The sequence below is a fragment of the Protopterus annectens genome, chromosome 4.part0 (genome assembly GCF_019279795.1).
Source record: "Protopterus annectens isolate FY-2018-M chromosome 4.part0, PAN1.0, whole genome shotgun sequence".
Taxonomy (NCBI): domain Eukaryota; kingdom Metazoa; phylum Chordata; order Ceratodontiformes; family Protopteridae; genus Protopterus; species Protopterus annectens.
The window spans coordinates 443,234,300-443,257,147 of NC_056733.1; positions in this window are offsets into that span (position 1 = coordinate 443,234,300).

Here is a 22,848-nt window from a genome sequence, read left to right on the forward strand (position 1 = left end):
AGACCGATCCCTGGGGTACGCCGCTTGTTACAGGTCTACTACTTGAGGTGGCATCTCCTATTTGAACTAGGTGGGTTCTAGCAGTAAACCAGTTTGCTACCCACTTGGCAACATATGGATTGATGCCTAGTTGAGAGAGTTTATCTATTATACCTGAGTAAGGAGTAGTATCGAAGGCCTTGGCCAGGTTAAGGTAGGTGGTATGCACCATCTTCCCCTCATCCATGGCCTTGGTGACTGTCTCAAAGAAGTCGACCAAATTTAACAGGCATGACCTCCCCTTGACAAAACCAAACTGTGTCAAATCAAGTGTCTGGAGGTTTCCAATGTCCTTGTTAATAATGACCATGTTAGTCCACTCCATGGTCTTGCTAGGCTGATGGATCTATAATTTCCTGGATGAGTGGATGCTCTACTTTTGTGCAAAGGGATGACAGTAGCTGCCCTCCACTCACCTGGGATAAAGCCAGTACTCAGGCTTTGGTTAAATATGGTGCCTAATGGTACTGCAAGTTCCTGCCTGAGTTCATGTAGGATGCAGCCTGGGATGTTATCGGGTCCCATGGAGGCTGTATTTTTTGCCTTTGAGAGGGCAGTGATGACTTGTTCCCTACAGACAAGTGGAGAAGGGCAGATACTGGGAATGTCCTGTTTAACTGATGGGGACAGAGGAGTGAATTTTTCACTCAACCTGTCTGCCAGCAGGTTCGCTATATCTACAGGTTTTGTGTATGTGGTGTCCAGTTATGAGCACATCTGGGTGCTTCCCTTGAGATTGTGGACATATGTGAAGAAAGCCTTATGACTGTCTTTAGTAGATGTGGCCAGTTTAGACTCGAAGTTTGCTTTGGAGGATTTCACTAGTGATTATATTTGCTTGCTCAGGCTAAGGAGAGATTGCTTCCAGTTAAACACCTGCTCCTTCTTGGTCCTTGACAACAATTTATTCCTTTTATTATAGGGTTTATTTATTGTAGATGTCCACCAGACAGGTTTATTCTTCCTTGAGGAGGAGGATTTCATCCTGTCTGGTATTCCTGATTCCATCCAGCTATATAAATACTCTTATGTTTATGTATATTTATACTTGTATATATTTATATATATATATATATATATATATATATATATACATATATACATAAATATACACATATATAAACACACAACACACATATATACATATATATATATATATATATATATATATATATATATATATATATATATATATATATATATATATACATATCTGTGTATGGGTATATGATTCCCTTTATAATCTCGAAATACTGAAATCTCAAATTTCAGTATCCCAAGACCATAAAGGCAACACTTCAAAATAGTGAAAGTGCATAAGCGTGAATCCGAATATCTTGAATCCGCACTTATGCATTTACGCTATGTTACGTAAAGTGTTTGGCTGGGATGGTGTCCTGAATTTAAGGTACGTGAGTGTATGTGAGTGTTTTTGTAAGTTGTATTTGTGGGTTAGGGTAGAGAGGTGGAAGTATGAGTGTGAGTGTCGGATGTGTTGGTGCTTGTGTATGTGTGATGTGTGTGTGTGTGTGTGTGTGTGTGTGTGTGTGTGTGTGTGTGTGTGTGTGTGTGTGTGTGTGTTCGTGTGCATTTGTGTGTGTGTGTTCGTGTGTGCGTGTGTGTGTGTGTGTGTGTGTGTGTGTGTGTGTGTGTGTGTGTGTGTGTGTGTGTGTGTGTGTGTGTGTGTGTGTGTGTGTGTGTGTGTGTGTGTGTGTATGCGAGGGACTGTAGAATGTCTGGGTGTGAGTTTGTTTGTTTTTTTTCTGTTTGTGTAATCTCGGAGTTTGGTATATATAAATAGGGGGGCTTGCCACATGGGAGGTGCAGGGGGGCTTGCCCCTCTGCTTATATTTAGTGTAGGGTTGTATAGTTTGTGTGGTGTGGTGTGGTGTGGGTAGAATGGTGTGTGTATTGTGTGGGGCATAGTGTATGTATGTTCGCTATTGTGTGTTTCATGCTTTTGGGTTTCAGGATTGTGAGTCTTTTGCCTTTATAGTTTCGAAATACTGAAATTTGAGATTTCAGTATTTCGAGATTATGAAGGGGAACCATGTATATATATATATATATGTATATATATATATCTATATATATATATATATATATATATATATATATATATAGATAGATAGATATAGATATACACACACACACACACACACACACACACACACACACACACACACACACACACACACACACACACATACAACAAACAGCCTGAGTAAAACTTTAAAGAAAAATTAAGAGACGCTTTGTCACTTTGTAATAGCAAGAATATAGTACTAGTGATTCTGACCAATCTCAACTCTTACTTTTAAAATGAGTATGCATGTTCAGTTCTTTAACAGGGTAACTTTGACTTTTCTGAAGATGCATGCTATTGATATAAAATATTTACTTGATATTTTTCAAGTTGATCGATGCTTGGAATTTATGATACTCACATTTGTCATCAATAAGATTTTGTAAGACCTAAAATGATGGATTGCTACTGTATTGTGGTATGTTACTTTTAACAAGTTAAAATTACCAGTAGTAAGTATTTCACGTCAATGTTTAACTTTTTTTTTTTCTTGAGGGTTGTATCAGATTTGCCTCACCTACTGTGAATTATATTAGTTATGAAGCCTCCATTTTAAATTTCTTCCTGTATGTCTGTAATGAGATAATGGTGGCACAAATAGACAAGGTAGAAAGGAATCATGTTGATAATATTATTCTTTCTTCATTTTCTAAAACCTAAAGAACATTTTATTAAAAGGTGACAGGATATAATATTAATTTTAAAATAGTGATATTACCAAAACGTTAAAATTTTACTAAAGATTTTTCATAAACGTTCCCTAAGGATGTGTTCAAAGACATTGCAGATATATATATATATATATATATATATATATATATATATATATATATATATATATATATATATATACAGGCTCCATACAGATCCCCGAATGCACTTTCTATGGATCGCTTGACCAAGTCCTTGAACTACTCAGATATAAACATTAGTTTCTGAGCAGTTGCTAGAATTGCACTTCCGTTGTCTCTAAGTCTCTTGTTTCATTTTAACTTAGTATTTTTAAATATGTGTCTGTGTTCTTCATTTTGTATTTGGTTTGTTATATTAATTGAGTTGATGTTTCATTTATTATCAGAGTTTGGTATAGTTTAATGATCCTTTCTGAACTTGGATTGCTTACTGGACACATCAGTTAAATCTTTTTTTCCGCATGCCTAACCTTTATGTATTTTTTAAAGTGTGGTTCATCACTCACTTTTTTTGGTGTTTTTATCATGGACTCAGTCTAACTGATCAGAGGTGTTGATCTTCTTTACACTGGTATCACATTTTGAATTATTTGCCCTAACTCTTCTATATGCATATATTGGGAGCTTTTGGATCCTTCAGGGCAATATATTTCTCTGTTACTGGTAATAGGTAGTTGTTTAAGCATGTATGTAGTTTTTATTAATCTGCTGTGGACTGTATACAGGTCAAACAGAATATATTCTTTTCCTTGTATTTCAAACATTGCATGCTACAACCTTAGGCATTTTGTAGTGAAAACAATAAAATTAGTACAGAGTGTTGCAGTCTATCCACAAAAACAAAAATCAAAGAAAAATATATAATGAAAGTAAGCCATCATGACTGAAGGTTCCAAAAAGTAAAGTAAAAATGCCTTTAGTCACAAAAGGTTAATGCTTTTACGCAATAAGCACTTCTTCAGACCTGAACAATCAAGCTTAACACCATTCTTATATACACCACAAAAGCAATTGAAAACAATTAGTTCACATAGCAACTAACAATTCAATTAAAACAAAGTAATGTTTCAATTTACACAATTTCAAGAATGGCTTAAGGGGAACACTTTCTTTCAAGCCCAAATTGTCTGCTTGCAAGGTAACTGTCCATTGTGTTTCATCAGCTTTAGTTCTCTCTCTCTCAAAGGACCACTCCTTAAACTCTTATGTATCAATTGCAATACTTGAAGGACAAAAAGAGTGGCCAGTGTTCTCATTAATATGTTTAAAAAGTGCATTTGAATCAACATGCCTTCTGATTCTCCCAAGTGCTCTAAAATTCTGTCTTTCAAACTACAATTAGTTTTTCCAACATAAAAACATAAACAGTCTTTACAACTAGATAAGTATACCAAATCTTGACTATTGCAGTTAGCATAACATTTCATTTCAAATCAAAAATAAATTTCATTTCACATCTTTTATTAGTTAATGGGTGGACAAAATAAGTGACTTCAGAAATAAAGCTGCAGGCCTTGCAATTTCAACAAGGAAATGTACCCATTTTATCAAAAGGTATTGGCTTGTACAAATTTTTATTTTTTACATAACATAACCTCTGTTTCAGTGAAGGTTTGTTCCTAAAGTAAATGCTAGGCTTTTCACCCACTAAACTCTTAACACATTCATCTACTAGCAACAGAGACCAATTCTTCTTTACTATATCACATGCCATCTCTATGTTACTAGCATAAGAAAGATTAAGTATCATAAAATCCTGTGTAGATCTAGCCTTATTGTTAGAGTGTCTAGAAGCAGAAAAATAGGGGCAGCCTAATGTTCCCCTAACACTCTTCACATACCAAGCTGTTTCTTTAACTTCCTGGGGTTTATAACCTCTATCTAGTAGTTCAGTACTGAACGTCTGAATAGCATCTTCCACATCCATAACATTACTGTGTGTTCTGGAAGCTCTTAAGAATTGACCTTTCATCACATTACGAAAAATATGGGGGTGCATAGTTGTACAATGGAGTTTGTATACCTCCAACATGCATAGCTCTCAACCTTCCATCTCCAAAATGAGGAACACTAGCCCTCACAATGTGGAACAAATGGGCAAAATGTGGAACACATACTAATGGCTTACTAACAACTTCAACTAGGAAGGTCATAGGATGGTTAAATATGCTGGTTTTACTTATAAAGAAGATATTTTAATGAATTAATATGATTCATTTCTATTTACCATGGATTTCACTTAAAAACTTCCTAACACTGAATGTGTGACAGGGTCTTTTAATGTGGAGCATTGAGGAACTTTGAGGAACATGAACTTTTTAAGACCCCAAATGAGGTACGTTCCTCGTAATGAGGTACACCTGAGAGGTATGCCAACATGACTTCCTAAAAGCCTTCATATCAATACTCCCACAATTGTTCTTAACTAACTGAACATTTAAGAAGTCTATAGCATAGTCAGAAAAACTGAATGTAAAACTTAGAAAATCAGTACTAGTATTTAAGCTTTGAACAAACATCTTCAAATGTATATCATCACTTTTAGGTTCATAGGTTCATAGGTAGGTACTAGGCTATCGGCCCTGGGGCCTATACAAGCCCAGCCAAAAAGGTACCCTGGATTTTGCCACCCAAGAAAATAATTTCCTGTGCCACTGTCGAGCAGAGCCACAGAGGTGATCCCCGGTGTGAATTTCTTATTTCCCATCCAATCATCAAGATTTTTCTTGAAGAGTGCTAATGAGGAGCTTTGTTTGATATAGATGACAGTTTATTCCAGAGTATGGGAAGTCTCTGGGACAGGAATCTATCCCTCTGGCATGTTCTATTTATTGTGGTGACAAGGTTTAGGTCCCTAGAGCGTGTAGCTCGGAGGGACTGGGATTTAAGTGGAGCATGTCCAACAGCTCTAGGTTTGACATAGCTTTGTATGTTGGGCAGAGATCACTTATGAGTAGGCGATATGTGACGGAATAAAGCTGGAGTTTTTTTAGATGGTCTGCATAGGGCATCTGTTTGAGACCGGTAATCCTCTTTGTGAGGTATTACTGCGGCCTTTCCAGTTGTTGTAAATGTCTTCACACAGCCTATCTAGATCTTGCCAAGGGGTGTTGTACTCTATAATGGGTCTAATGAGTGATGAGTAGAGGGGAACAATGACCTCTTTTTTTCTGGATGAGAAACCTTTTGTGATGAGGTGTGCCACATAGAAGGATTTCCTGACTACTGTGGTGATGTGATTATCATAGGAGAGACTACTGTCCACCTGTGTCCCAAGGTATCTTATTACACTTTCTGTGTTAAGTATACTACTGCCCATGTTGTAGTTCATGGGTACAGAGTTTTTACCAAAGGGGATGACAATGCACTTTTTGGCACTGAGATTGAGGCCATGGCTTTGACACCAGGCATCTGTCTCAGTGAGGCCCTTTTGTAGGATGTCCACATCGTTAGGAGTTTCGATTATGGCTTCTAGTTTGCAGTCATCTGCGAACTTCATTAGCCAAAGACCTTCTGTGTTAGCCTGTACTTCAGAGAAGTAGATACCAAACAGGAGAGGACCCAGGACTGAACCATGTGGTACTCCACTTGTGACTGGTTTGAAGTCGGATTTGGAGTCTGCTACTTTCACAGTGTGGGTTCTGTCAGTGAGCCAGCTGGCAACCCATCTTGTGGCATAGGGATTTATACCTAGCTTAGTGAGTTTATCTATAATTCCAGAGTGGGGGATGGTGCAGAAAGCCTTGGCAAGATCTAAATAGGCTGTGTGAACCACCTTACCCTTGTCTACGGCTTTGGTGACTGCTTCAAAGATTTTTATCAGGTTTAGGAGACATGATCTGCCTTTTACAGACCCAAACTGGGTGGGGTCCAGAGTTTGGAGATTACCAATGTCTTTGTTTATAAGTTCCATGATGATACAATCCATGGCCTTGTAGACCAGGCTCATCAGGCTAATGGGGCGGTAGTTCCCGGGGTCCGTGGTGGCTCCCCCATTGTGGAGTGGGATAACCATCGCTGTGCACCATTTAGCAGGTACAAAGCCTGAGGTGAGGCTATGATTGAAAATGGTACTTAGGTGGGGTGCTTGTTCGTTCTGTAGTTTGTGTAGAACGCAGCCTGGGATGTTGTCTGGTCCCATGGATGCTGTGTTCTTGGCTTTGGAGAGTGTGGTTTTTACCTGTGCAGCCCTGATTACAGGAACTTTGCATTCTTTCAGTAAAGAGATGGGCTCTTTAGGGGGTGAGAGGGGGATAAAGTTAGCACTGAACCTATCTGCCTGGATGTTGGCAATATCAGTTGGGTCTGTATATTTAGTGCCATTGTGCTGTAACTTAGAGTAGAGCTGAGTGTTGCCATTAAGATTCTTGACGTAGCTATAGAATGCTTTGTGGTTGTCTTTAGAATCAGTGGCAATTTTGTTTTCATAACTAGGTTTGGAGGATTTTATCAGGGATCGCAGCTTCTTACTGAGGCTGACCAGGGAGCTCCTCCACTCATGGCATTTTACTCTCTTTTGGCAACAGTTTCTTCCTTCTGTTGTACAGTTTGTTTATGGCAGGGGACCACCAGATTGGCTTCCTTTTTTTTTGGAGGATAGTGTCTTGGTTCTGTTTGGGATAGCACGATCCATGCACTCATGTAAATGCTTATAAAGTGCAATTGTGTAGGATTCAGTAGTTGTAACTGTATTGTCCATCTGCTTGGGTGTCATAATGTTCATCACTTCTGTCTTAAGAAGCATGAAGTTGGCTTTGAAGAAATGTTTTACCATGGTTTCCTAAATGGGGGGTGGGGGCAGGATATGGATATCTAGGGTAATTAGCTTATCGTCAGATCGGACCAATGATGCGTTGACTTCAGGTGTGGATCACCAGTCACTCATGTTGGTAATGACTAGATCTAGCATATCATCGCCCCTGGTGGGGGTGTGGATAAGTTGATCCAGGGCATTGGAGTTTATGAATTCCAGAAAGCGTTGAGTGAAGGAGTTGGTACATGAGTAGTTTTCCTAGTTAATGGTGGGGTAGTTGAAATCGCCCATTATTAGGGTGCTTGGTTGAACCCTAATATTTTCCAGTACATCAAGAAAAGAGGAGTGGGAATCCTGGGGCATGGTGGGTGATCTGTAGCAAGCTACAATTTGGATTGCAGTTTTGCCCAGAGTTAGTTGCACTTGGATAACCTCGGCTGCATTATGCTGTGCAACTAGCCTGAAGGTGTGGATATCCTTAATGAATATGGACATATCTCCACCTTTGGTGTTCCAGTCCAGGTTACATGGCTGAAAAGTGTGGTATGAGTTATAGCCTGGTAGTACAGGGGTGCTCTCTGGATCCTTGAACCAGGTCACAGTCACTTAATAGATATCAATGTTTTCCATTTTAAGGAGTGCCTCGAGTTATTGCATTTTGAGATTTAGACTTCTAGCATTGAGTAGCATCACCCTCAGTTTTTGCTTGCCTGTTCTTGTTACGGTGGTGAATTTGTCATTTGAATCTTGCCTAAAAAAGGCACTATAGGGGCGGCAAGAACCTTAGCCATTATCCGGAATCCCAGGGGAGACAGGTGCAGGCCATCTCTGGCAAAGCATCATGGTCTGTCGACCATGTCATCTCAGGCAGACAGATACTGGATCCCTTAGAATGTTCTCCACAATATAAACAAATCATCTACAAAACACCTATACTAAACAATATTACTTTTAAAATTAACATTGTTAAAAATGTGCTCATATTCCCATAAAGCCATCACAACACTGGCATAGCTATTGGCACAAGTTGTGCCCATAGCTACACCAAGCTTTTGCAAATAATATTCATCATTGAAAATAAAGGCATTATTTTCCAAAACAATATTTAACATTGCACAGATTAAAGAAATGTCATTCCTAGTATAATCAGTATTAATAATTAAAAACTTCCTGACTGCTTCCAAACCATACTCACTGGAATTACCATAAATAAAGTGCAAACATCCAGGGTTACCAAAAGTAAACATGTACAATCAATGCCATTAACACATTCATACAACCCTTGTAGAAAGTCCTCTGTTATCTCTGATAACAGCAGGTGCTTTAATCAAAGTTGGTTTTAACTTAGTCTTAACATAGATAGAGGATTGTTCTGGAATCCAACACTGTCCTACTATAATCAGCCTCATAGGTGGTTCAGTGGCATGTTTATGTATCTTTGGTAACCCATGTAAGATTGGTAGCTGAGTGAGGCTCATAAACACTCAAATATAAAAACAACTAATACGTCAATAGGCCAGTCATGAGCAGTTCATATAATTCATCAAAAACTTTAGCACTCAGTTTTTTGATATCAGAGTTTGTTAATTTAACTTAAGTATTAGAATTGGATAAATGTGCATGCATACTCATTAAATAATGAACTGTGCCAAGTATAACAATTTCACAGCCTGTATCTGTAGGGTGAATTCTAATCTTATCATTGTTCTGAAGCTCAAGCAAGGCTTGACACTCATCATAAGTTAAGTTATAATAATGAAGATCCAACCTGCACACTTTTAAGAATGCTTCTAACATGGGTTGGAGGGGTCGATTAAAAGTATTTAATTTCTTAAACATATTGATTTGAGACTCAACTGGAAAAAGTAGCTTTAACATTATACCTCTGATAAAAAGACACAAGTCCAACATAACCTCACTGAAGCCTGATGGTACAGAAGGAATAAAAGTTAAACCTTTGTTAAGTAACGACAGTTGCGATTGAGTTAAAGAGATGGAAGAGATATCTATCACTAAGATTGTAGCAGCCATTCTCTCTTCATTCCAGATGATGTTTCTAAGGCTTGTTCTTGTGAGGGATATCTCCTCCTCCTGTCCTCCTGTTCTGCTCAGTGAACATGAATTGTGTTGAGAGACTCATTTCCTTAAAAGGACAGGAAGTGCCAGAGGATCTAAAGGGTTTGAAGTGGCCGCTGTTTCTTTGCGCCTGACTCCTAGCACTGATTTAATAGTTATATTCTCATAGCAAGTACTGTCTGGTTCAACTCTCAGTTAGAGCGTCTTCTGCGTGGAGACATGCGTGAATGGGCGTACCTCCGTTGAAGGTTGTGCATCAGGGCTGGCAACTCAGAACGTAAAAATCAACTGCCAATCATTAGCGGACCAGAGTTCCGCTGTGGCGTCCCCTAACCAGGAAAAGCTGAAAGTCACAACATTCTTATTAGCAAGTACTGTTGGGTCTGCCTGCTTCAATATTTCATTAGTAGCTGTTTCAGGCTCAACAGTTTCAGTTAATAATTATGTTTTGTTGTAGTTTTTGTTCACAGCCAAACAAATATCTGTCCATTCTTAAAATCATGGTAATCACGCTGGAACTTCTTTCTCTTCTGTTGTTGCAGCTTATTCTCAAACAGACATACATTGTTTGGCATCTCATCTAATTTAAAATGGCAAGATTCATGAGTAAACTGTCTTCTCAATTCATTGAGCAACTGTTCAGTTCTTGTTACAAGGTCGACTTCTATTGGTTTAAAAAAGTCTATCAAGAGTCTAATACAATTAAAAATAAGCTCACTGTTTAAAGCTTGCCAGCATCTTAAAAAGCTCAGGGAAATGTATCTCCATATGTAGCAAACACAGGACACAAAGACCCAGAGAATCACTCTATAATGAAGGCAAGCCTCTAGATGAAGTCTCTGCCATTGTAGCCTTTTTACTTTGAAAAGATTATTTTCCAAATCACTAAGTGAAGCAAAGAAATACCCCACATCACGTAAACATTCACCTACTGCATCTGTAATGTCAGAAAGCTGCAACTAGAGAAGCAGACTGCCCTCCACCAATATATTAAACACCATCCTATCTCCAGAAAATAGCGTGGATAGTTCAATTCAATCTGTCTACTAAGACCTTCAGCCATGGTATTCCGTACCAACAAAATTGTATCAAAACAAATCAAATTAGTGGTGATCTCAGATATGTTTAGATACAGCATCCCTCAAGTAGTTTCTAAGCATCTCTTTTAAGACCGTTTCCATAACGTACTCTGCCACTAGGTTGGGATCTCCAGACTAAAGTTTGACAAAGTGCATAAGCTCATTCTTCATAAAGGGACCGCTCTGTCACTTTTCCTTTCTTGACAAAGCACTATGACGTCAAACAAAATTACTTATTTTTATGAAAGCATCCATTAACACATTCTCTTGCCAATTATGTTCTCTATGTGAAGTCCGTTTGATCACTCAGACATATTTTCCGTTGATATCCTAAGCCCCTACTTATTTATACTTGGACTAGAACACTGGCTATTTATTTATTTAAAGTTGTTTACCAGGGTAGTGCACTAATCAATAGTGACCCATTTCAGGCTCATCCCTTATACTTTCTCTATTTTCTCTTCCCATGTCAGAATTCCTCCCTAACGTTTGTAAACACCAAAGCAAATAATTTAGAATCTCTGGATAATCCTACCCTCCATCATGCACAATGCATTCTTTTGGTGTTTCATTTAGCTTTTTTTTCTGTCTGTGTTTTTCTACACAGAGATTTGAATAATACATTGTATTCTTGCTTTGTTCACATTTGCCATCCCCTCTTTCAACCTTTGCCCCCATCTTAAATGGCATGCCCTTTACTTAATACTGAATTTGGCTCCCTCTTTCTCATCTGCTTTTCCTCATGCTCTCTGCGGTTTCCTATGCTATGGCTTTCATAGCTCATCATACATACCTGTGTAGCATCAAAGCTGTCAAGGTAATTATAAACAGCAAAAACAGATTTTCTTAATCTCAGTAATGTGCAACATTTTTAGATGAGCTAAAATGGTATTATCAGACAAATAAAATTCTGGCAGTCAGTCAGAGAATATCCTAGCATTAATAAAATGTTTGCAAGAATATAATATATTTTCAGAAAAGAAGGTGCCACGTTAGACTCAAGTAAGGTACTGTGGTTGGCATTTCCACATTATTTGAGCATGGATAGTCATTTATTTTTTGTAGGTGGCATCCTGCACTTTTTGGACATGCTACCATGGGGAAAAGAGCATAAAATTCTACTTCATGAAACAAAATTAAGACAAATATTTTTAGAATGATTGGATAATCAGTCTAACATTTTATTTTTGGATATGATCTGTAAGACATGCCGATTAGAATCTCAGGTGCATTTCTGGAACAGTAATGTGCTAAGTCCCACTACAAGGTGAAGGAAAAACTCAAGTATTTCCAAATGTGAAAACATTGTAGGCAGATGCAACACAGTGCACTAAAAATTGCAGGTGGAAAAACAATTCCTGAGAGTGTGGGAAAGCCAATAAATGAAGCTGTGGAAGTCTGTTTCACTTTTTATGATTTAAAAAAAAAAAAAAAAACAGGACGTCAGTAAAAAAACACTTTAATAGCGAGCAAAGCTTTCGGAAATAATCCTTTCTCAATACTAAAATACATGAGTACATTCTCAATATATATAGGTCCCAAGATAGTCACATGACCGACAGCCAAAATCATATGACCCACATTAAAGGCATAACAAGACATATTAAAAGCTCTTAATACAAATTTTTTTAAAAAAAATATGTAAAAAATACAAGAAAAAAATAATAATAAGAAAAATATAGATCAAATCACAGCTTAGTTTTTGGATCACTTTTTATGATTCCCATTTTTAATGGACAGAATTGTACATCTCTAAGTTCAAATGGGATGGATCACTTTGTCACAAAAGGAGATACTGCCAGCCAAGCAAGCTGGAATTTTGTAAATAATTATATGTCATTTGTGAATATTGACATGATTTGTATAGATGTGTGACAGAAGGAGATGCTGCCAGCCCAGCTATCTGGAATTTTCTAAATGGTTATGTGTCATTTGTGAATGTCAGCATGATTCATATACTTCTGTTGAAAATGTATTGGAGCTGTATGTCATATAAGATGGTTTGTAAAGACTTGTGTGGTGAACAGATATTTTGTAAAGTATTGAGCAGAAATGTATATGCACTATTGTGGCTGTTTAGATGTATATATTTTAACAGGAAAGACTGAAACACAGAAGGTTAACTTCAGAAAAATGGTTGAAAATAAATTACTTTATAACTGTGCCATAAAAGATGGTTTCAATGCAGCAAGAAGACAGGGAGGCTTCTGCATTGTCTTGTAATTGTTTTATTGTTTTATGTCTTCCAGCAGCTGCAAAGATCTGAGGGCTATGTATTTTCACAGGGAAATGCTAAATGCTGGTAGCTTCTAGCAATGAGGGTTAGCTTGGGAAATAAATTCAGATGACAAGAAGTGATGTCATCCTACAAGCTAACCCAGCACTAATATATGAGATATTAATTTAAGAACTCTTGGAGAGAGCATTCTGTATTTTGTCTTTAACCTGACAAGAAGACCCATTCTCCACACTTGCCTAGCTCTGTAAGTAAGTTAAACAGGGTATAATTAATCTCTTAGATTTAGTGAGGAATATAGCAAAATATAGCTTAGATGTTTTCTGTATTTATTTGAGACTGTCTTGCAATGTTGTTTTAAGTATTTCCTATGTTTTTGAACTCTGAGATAACTGTGATTATTTACTATTTTCTTGTTCTTTTATTATTTATTGTTAAATATATTTAAACCTTTCATTGTGGCTGATATTTGTGAGACATATTTAAGTTCTGAGAGTACTTGCATATTTATTTGTTAACACTGTGGGCCAATACTAATAGCCTTGCTCTTGGTCAAACTACCATTTGTATTGATAGTAACATTACACAGTAAGATTGGACACCCTTTGTTAAGGTCCTTAAAGTAGCTAATAAGGAGTGCCTGGTGGCAGTAATAACTACCTTATAGTTGGGCAGAAGGGAGTATAGCTAGTAAATCTCTGCCAGCCATTCCCAGGTATGTGTATGTGTGTGTGTGTGTGTGTGTGTGTGTGTGTGTGTGTGTGTGTGTGTGTGTGTGTGTGTGTGTGTGTGTGTAAATCAAATTTCAAAGACTGTGTGTGTCAGCTACTTGGACAGGGGCACGAAGCCCTGGTTAGACAGAGAGGGTGTTGGTGGCCTTGACATTGTCACTCCACTGAGATCTCATCTCTATAGCTGTACCAGAGGTGAGTCTTACTGGGGATCTAGAGAAGGAGAGAGAAACCATCCCCTGACTGACTGTGGTCTCTGAGTGCTCTTAAGGGAAATTGCACTTGATACAGAGAGCTGCATCTGTAAATACTGTGTGTGTGTACCTGTTATCCTCCCAGTGTGTACGTCCTCAGCTGTTGCCAGTGGTGAGGATTGAGGCTCCTTGATTACTGGGCCAGTGGTGGGATTTCACACACTTATTAGTAAGAATGGCATTAGAACTAAAAAAGGACAATGAGCCCATTGGTAGTGAGCTGATTAATGTCTACTTACAGTTTTTTATGCAATGTACAAATATGTCACTTGAAGGAGAGTAAAAACGCAAGAGTAATACCAAGTCTAATCATTGGCTACTCTTTGCTTAAGTAATCAGTGAAACAATTTTGCTCTTATGAACTTAGTATAGAGCTCATACACTTCCATTGGGGAGCAGTATGTTCAGTGATACCAGAAGCATTTGAGGGTTTTACTAATATTCCTTCTATATATAAACTTTGATCTGTCAAAGAGACACGGTGTCAGCAACTCATAGGAGATGAGCACTTTTAACGCAGTAAGCAAACACATTTGAAAAAATGCAATACGGTTAGTAACAAGCAAGAATTCGGAGAATGAGCAGGTAAATATTATCTCTATTTTTCTGTGAAATTGCTCACAGAATGATAATAAAGGCAGACTGTGTGAGGTTTTGTAACTTACACCAATTACACAGTCTAAGTCTGTCAGTTTGGGGAAGAGGGTTATGGCTGTGAGCTGTCATTTGCCTACTGTGTGACCTGGAGCTAGTTACTTATCCAAACACTGCTGCCAGGTTGCCCCTGAAAAGGGGCTGTGTCTAGTATGCCTAATTTATTAACAAATAGGTATTATATCATATATTGTTCTACGTCAAAACAACTTTGCAAATTGTGTTTTCCTACAAGGTCAAGGTTATGGATTAGTTTTCATTTTAAGCAGACAAAGATAATGAAAAACTGTTTATAATATGTTGATCAACACCTTTTTCTTTTCCAATAAAGTATGTACTTGTCAGAAAGGCAAGGAAATGTAAAAGCACACCTGTGATATGCATCCATTAAGATAGGACAGACCTCACATCTATGCTAGAAGTATCAGTTAAGAAATGCTGTTTATCATATGTACCATTAATGTTTCTCATAGATATTAAATGTGAATGTCTCTGATAAGTATGCTGTCTTGAGATTTACACATATATAGTTCAATACACACACACACACACATATATATTACACCCTAATGAGACTGTAGGCATTTTTGATTTACGCTCATAGGTTCCAAGGTTCATAGGTAAGTACTAGACTAGCTGCCCCTGCTAGCCATGAAATGCCTACCTAGTTTCCCTTTTTCTGCTTGAAATAACCTATCCAGTTTGGTTATAGATTGGCCTTAGCCATCCTGTTGTCAATAATTATATATTACCCCTAATGAGAATAACTAGGATCATACCATAGGTAATTTGAAGGGACACGTGTATGGGATAAAGCATTTATGAGCTGCATCTGTCCATTAGTAGTACAGGGAGCAGTCCTGGGGTAAATATTCTGTTTCGCATCCATAGATCTAAGTTGTGCTTGAAAAGTACAATCATAAAACATTGCAGGCACTCAACTGTAAATAAAAAGGTGCAGTAAAAATGATCACAAACAGATATATTTGGTGATCAAATACTTGCAGCAAATCCCTATGAAGTGGAGCAAGCCAATCATATGCCCAATGCAGATATCTATCTGCATATATGTGTATATATATATATATATATATATATATATATATATATATATATATATATAGTTATGTGTATACTAACTCTTAGATTTATATTATCTATACTACACACACACACACACACACACACACACACACACACACACACAAACACACACACACACACACACACACACACACACACACACTCACATGCATGCATGTGCACGTGTATTTGTCTATGTGCTACTTTCAAGTACTCAGACATTCAAGCATTTGAGCACTTGAAATGTTCGCTAAAGAGTTTGAAAATGAACTTTTCGAATGTTGCCAGTGTTTGGCTGCACTAGACTGTGATAAACACACACCCACACACACACACACACACACACACATATATATATATATATATATATATATATATATATATATATATATATATATATATATATATATATATATATATAATTTATGGTTACATTTCACTTGGTCAATGTCTTAATGAACAACTTGTGGGTTTGTCAACAAAGGTAAGTGGGTTTCTGGTAGTGTTGGGAATTTGTGTATGAGTGTATGTATTTTTGGGTTAGGTTAAGGGTTAAATAATGGGGTAGAGTTAGTGTTTTTACAAATATGTGTGTAATTTATGGTTAGAGATATGGTCAGGTAAGGTCATAGTTTGAGTGTTGTGTGGGTAACTATGTGTCTGTGTTTGTGTCTCTGTGTATGTGAGTGTGTGTGTGTGTGTGTGTGTGTGTGTGTGTGTGTGTGTGTGTGTGTGTGTGTGTTTATGTACTTGAGGTGATTTTCTATACTTTAATGTGCAGTGATAGTTTTATAGAAAGAGACCTTTAAAGGTAAGGTACATGGTTAGAGTTAAGGATATGGTCAGAGTTAGCATGCAATACTAAGATTAAGTCTGATGATCCCCATCAAGCCAAAGTCAGGGACCAAAAACAAAAAAGTTCTCCTGAGATTGAGGACCAAAAAAAGAATCCCCATGATTTAATAAAATCCGTGTAGGCACCATGTACAGCCTACAGATTATGTATCCATGTACACGGCCACTGTTCCCCCTCGGTAGCGCACCATGCATATTAATCATGGCACGCTGCTGAGGAAGAGCATAGGAACAGGGATATTGAAAACATGTAGGGAAAAGTGTAGAGGCTACCTGTGGTTGTGGATGAATGGTCAGATGTTATGTACAGGGTAAGGCTCCATGTAATGCTCCCTGCTACTGCTGAAATGCTGTGAATTGTCTCAAATGTGTAATATTTTATTTTTATGGATTATTGTTTTTTTTTCCCTGTATGGTTGCGTGGCCCAGAGCACAGGAATGTCAAGCTGTGCTCTCATATAGATAGCTGACACCTGCTATGCACCTAAAAATAGAAACCAGATGTAATTGTTGTTGTGTCTTTCGGCTTTTCCCGACTAGGGGTCGCCACAGCGGAACCCCAGTCCGCTAATGATTGACAGTAGATTTTTACATGTCGAGTTGCCGGCCCTGACGCACAACCTTCAACGAAGGTATGCCCATTCACGCATGTCTCCACACAGAAGACGCTCTAGCTAAGAATCGAACAGGACGTCTTACTTTGAGGCGACAATGCTACCGCAGCACCACCACCGCAGTCAGACCAGATGTAATTAATTATCATCATTTATTTTTTATTGTTTGCATGGTGTGGAGTGCCACAAAGCAGAGTGCCACTCATACATACATGGCCAACAGCTGACAGACATCTAAAAATAGAAACCAGATGTAATTAATTATTTGTGTCTGGGTCTATTTAAGCATGTTTGCATGGTGTGGCATGGTACTCAGCAACACTAACAGGTAGCCCAGTAGGATATTATGAAAATTAGTATACCTTCACATATACAAGTAGCTAAATAGGTAGAGTTACAGCTTAATGCTTAGTAGGTCCTGGGTTTGAGACCGTAGCAGTCATAAGATGTCTTTAATTCAATTTATTATATATGTTTAATTTTAAAAACAAATTTGTGAGATACGGCTCTGCCATGCTATCCTGCTCACTGCTTAAACATGCTAATGGCTACTGCTGTTTGCCTGGTGCTAAGCTTAGCTAAAACCTTGGCTGTGTGACTTTTCATGCTGCTTAGCTCTGCTTAGTTGGTTTGTATGATGCTAAGTGACGTGGCACTTTTTGAATGTTGCTCAATGATGTGTAAGGGTGGGAAAACAGACTATATTAGGCACAATAGGTGAGAATTCTGCACCATTCTTTGGAGTATGATTATCTGCAGATATGCCAGGTCGTGCTGGAGAGGGTGCCCACTTTCAAGTACAGAGATGAGGTGTTCAGGGGTTCAGCATCCTTGGGCTCCTAGTAAAAAAAATATGAACCTAGGCTGTTGTAGGGCAGTGTCCAGGGCTCAGAATGTAAGGCAGAGGCCTGGAACCAGTAGGCCAGGGAACTTATCAGTGCTACTGGTCTCCCCCACACTGGTGACTAGTGTTGTCATCATTATGATGACGTGAAGAGGAGAAAGCAGGGAAGCTTAGACACCTGGGTCCAAGCTGAATGAGCTGGGAATGTCCCACAAATATGTAAGTATGTTTTCCACCATTTTATAAAACTGCAAGCTGAATGTCTGCAAAACTGGTATGCATAATGGAGTGCTTCTTTTCCAACAGCTGCAGTTGAGAGGGCTCGCAATGTTGAGTCCCATGCCAGACGCCTGGCCAGGTTGTGCCATGAGTGTGGTAAGTATGGATTTATTATGCTAACTGAAGTGCAATAAGCAAGAAAGAGTAAAGCATTTACTGCAATAAAGTATGCACAATAAAAACTGTAGTGCAATAAATGGAGAAGTAGAACTGTAGTGCAATAAATGGGAAATTAGAGCTGTAGTGCAATAAATGAACAATAACAACTGTATTGCAATAAACATTAAACAATAACAGTAACAGTAAGCAAAATGGTGTACAGCAGGATTGTTTAGTCATAACCATTGCAGTAGAGCTGTATGCATTGCTTCTCTATAGTTATAGTAAGGTTGCTGCAGTCAAGTGTAACACTGTGTCCAGGCCAATATTGGTCACATAATGCCCTCTGTTCCTCCTACTCCAAGTAACAAAGGTATATGGGTGAGGTTGCCCACTCTATGGGCAGATATTGTGTGGACTTCATGGGCATTTATCAGCAATACCAGTAAAGTGTTAATCAGTATTGATGATTCCTAAAGAAATCTGTTTTAATAAATGCAGTATGGCTGTATTCCATGCATGTGTTTTCTACTGTCACTGCAGTCAAGTATAAGACTGTAATAGTTCTAGAATGCAAAATGAATTCAGTCACATAATGCTCTCATTTTCTCCCACTCCAGTAACAAAAGGTATATGGTTGAGGTAGCCTATGTTATGAGCACATATGATTGTATTTATATTTCACAGACACTTATCAGCAATACTAATAAAGTGTTAAGCAGCGTTGTAGATTCCTAAAGAAATCTGTCTAAATATTTCCTGTATGTCTGTATTGCTTGCATGTCTGTACTAAGTTAATGCAGTCAGTTACATTTTTTGCAGATGTCCCCTGCAGTCACAGCTATTGGGTTCTATTCCCATACCTGCCAACTAAGGCCATGGCGGCTGTCTAGTTTATGTGCTGTACACAAACATGCCTCTCAAGTGTCACAATTTGTCATAATATAATTAAAACTGCCTAATCTGTCTGTCACAGGATTACCAGAAAAATGATTACCTAGAATGCAATGTATTACCATATCCACTTACAGAACACCTTGGTAGTTATATAAGTCCACATTATGTGAAAGTGTTCTGTGTAGTTGTGTACCTGCATTTGTTATTACTTGGCCCATACTGACTCATGCTAACAGCTTGAGAGGTATGTATGTGCTACATCTGCTATAGGAAAATTGCAGTCACTGTACTCAAAACTGACACTACACCCTGTAGAGTATTTATTATCAGTATTTTTAGTGTTATAGTCTGTATTGTCAGTAATGGAATGTCTCTCTCTATCTCTCTCTCCCCACCCTTTGTCTTCATTTATTTATTATTGTTATTTATTATTATGATTTAATATTAACATATTTTGCTAAACTAACTACAATATATTTTGGTAACATATGATTCATTATTGTTATGTTTTATTGTAATTCAATATTAACAAATTTCGATAAACTGTTTTGTTGGCCTTATGCTTTAATTTTTACTAGCACGTTGTTAATATACTGACTATGTTATTTAATGTAGTGTTACACATAATATACATTAATATGTATTTGGATTAATACATATGATATTCCACTCTGTTAATACTAACAATGGTTTGGTTATTACTAACCTTAACTTATTGCTATACCTCATTTACCACAGCACATGAAGGTAGGCCGGTTCTGGCTGATCCTCCTACCTTGCCTCACCCGGCCGTGGCACCGGGTCCCAGCATGTCTGGGACCCAGACCAGTGGTGCCCCCTCTGCTGCTTCTGCACTACCTGTGGAGTCGGGTAGTACTGCCCCAAGGGACTGGCCCCCCTCTGGAAGCAGTGGTGGAGGGGGAGTTTTCACCCTGGATGAGCTGCCAGTTTTGGTGTGCAGGATAGTCTACTGTGAGTTTGACAACCACCTACATTGGATTGAGGACATGCTGGCCAACCTGGTGGGGCAGCCTCACCCTGGTGCCCAGCTTCCACCACTGCCACCCTTGGGGCAGAGATGGAGCAGTGCAGGTAGTCCCATGAGTAGGGATGTGAGCCACACTGCTGCCTTGCAGAGGCACATGGGACTAAGATTCCACAACACCCTCCCTATCCAAGGTGTTCATCTCCCCATGTGTCACACACTGATCCTGTCTGCTCTCTTGTTTGTCTGCAAATGCATCCTCACCTACCCAACTTACCTCCCCCACACTTACCTATGTCCCTTCCCCAACATTCTACTCTCACCTTAAAAAAATATATATATTGTCTCATACATAGCTCTCCATTTCACACACGTGTCCACTAGACACACGTGTTATGTTGTCCTCATCCCTCCCTCTGGGGTTGAGAGTTCAAAGTCATGTACAAATTCTGTTAAAATGCACAGGAAATGGATAGCTATGGTTCTTTCCTACACTCTACCTGCACATCCCTACCTGCCTTTCACCATGTTTTCCTCCTGCTTGCACCCCATTTCACCACTTTTCTATGTTCTCATTTTTCTTTTCTTTATATTTTTTTAGTGCTAAACTTTACTATGCTTAGCTAAATACAGCTATATTGACTATATGTGTTTTTAAAATTGTAATACACAGTTACACCTGTCCCATATTTTAAACCAAAGACCATCACACCTGCAGACCACTGTATTAGCATGCCACACACCGCAACTCTTAACTAAAAAAGGTGGTTTAAACAAATCATAGTAATTGCCAGTTACAGTCATTAAGCATGTTTCAGTATAGCTGTGCACTGTGCCGTGCAAACTTGATTATACCTCTCAACCATTCTGAATTCCTCAGTACTTACCAGTTTTGAGTGCAAAATAATGGGATGCCATGAATTTCTGAGTGGCCCCTTTAATTCCAGATTTTTTTATTATTTATTTATTTTTGTTTTGTAGTACAACTTTAAATTTATGGCCGATGTCCTCACGCATAACCAGCCTACAGGGGGCATGCGTGAATGACATCAGCTTTCTTGGACTGTTATTTTGAACTGTTTTTTGAGGGAATATAGCAGTAGATAGCAGTTCAACAATTGCCCAGCACTCAACTACATGCTGCAGGCTTGCATCCTAGGTCAGGGCCTACAGGTAATGAAAAAAAAAAAGAATTGTGTTTGCTATCAAATTTCAATGCTATCAAATAGAAGAACTGTTTCACTACACTACGGGCACAGTTTACAATGAAAGAACTGTGTTGCGTCATGCTATGGGCCTAGCTTATAGTGAAAAAGCTGTGTATGTGTATTTAAATACACGGCAGAAATGGTAAATCTATTTTAAGCAGTAAGTGGTTTATCAATGCAGCAGAAAAGTTTAGCATGGCAGAAATATATTCAGTGTATGGATGCTTTAGCGGTGTGTGCATGTCCGCTCTGGCTTTTCAGAACACACAAAGTGAAATCTTCTGTTTAAGAGAAGCAACAGCTCTGTAAGAAATCTCTCTGTTTAAGCAGTGTGGAAATCTCTAAAGTGCATATTAAGCAGCACCGTTTTTCTCTCCCTCCCTCTGTATTTAAGAAAGTAAGCAGCTCCATTTTTCTTTGTGTGTATTTAAGCAATTACGTAGCTCCATATAGGTTCATAGGTAGGTACTAGGCTATTAGCCCTAGGGCCTATATAAGCCTAGCCAAAAAGGTACCCTGGCTTTCGCCTCCCAAGAAAATTATTTTCCTGTGCCCCTGTCGAGCAGAGCCACAGAAGTGATCCCTGGGGTGAATTTCCTATATAGGTTCATATGTAGGTACTAGGCTATTAGCCCTAGGGAATATATAAGCCTTGTCAAAAAGGTATGTGTGTGTATTTATAGGTTCATAGGTTTGTACTAGGCTATCAGGCTTGGGCCTATACAAGCCTACCCATAACAATTCCCCGGACATTTCTTCCCACGATATTTACTTCCCTGGACCCCTGTCTAGCAGGCCAACTGACATGATCCCCGGGGTGAATTTCTTATCTCCCATCCAATCGTCAAGGTTTCTTTTGAAAAGGGCCAAGGAGGCACTCTGCTTGACATGTATGGGCATTCTATTCCAGAGTATGGGGAGTCTCTGGGTCAGGAACCTATCCCTCCAGCATGTTTTGTTCATTATGATGACAAGGTTTAGATCCCTGGAGCATGTGGCTCTGAGGGATTGGGATTTCTTTAAGTGGAGCATGTCCAACAGCTCAGGGTTTGACATGGCCTTGTATGTTAAGCAGAGATCACCTCTGAGGAGATGATATGCCACAGAGTATAGCTGGAGTTCTTTTAGACGGTCAGCATAGGGCATCTGCTTTAGGCCTGTGATTCTTTTAGTGAGGTATTTCTGTGGCCTTTCCAGCTGTTGCAAATGTCTTGTGAGGACATACCAAATGGGGCGTTGTACTCTATAATGGGTCTAATGAGCAGATGAGTACAGTGGGACAATGACCTCCTTTTTTCTGGATGAAAAGCCCTTATTGATGAGATGTGCCACATGGAAGGATTTCCTGACTGTTGTGGCAATGTGGTTATCGCAGATGAGACCA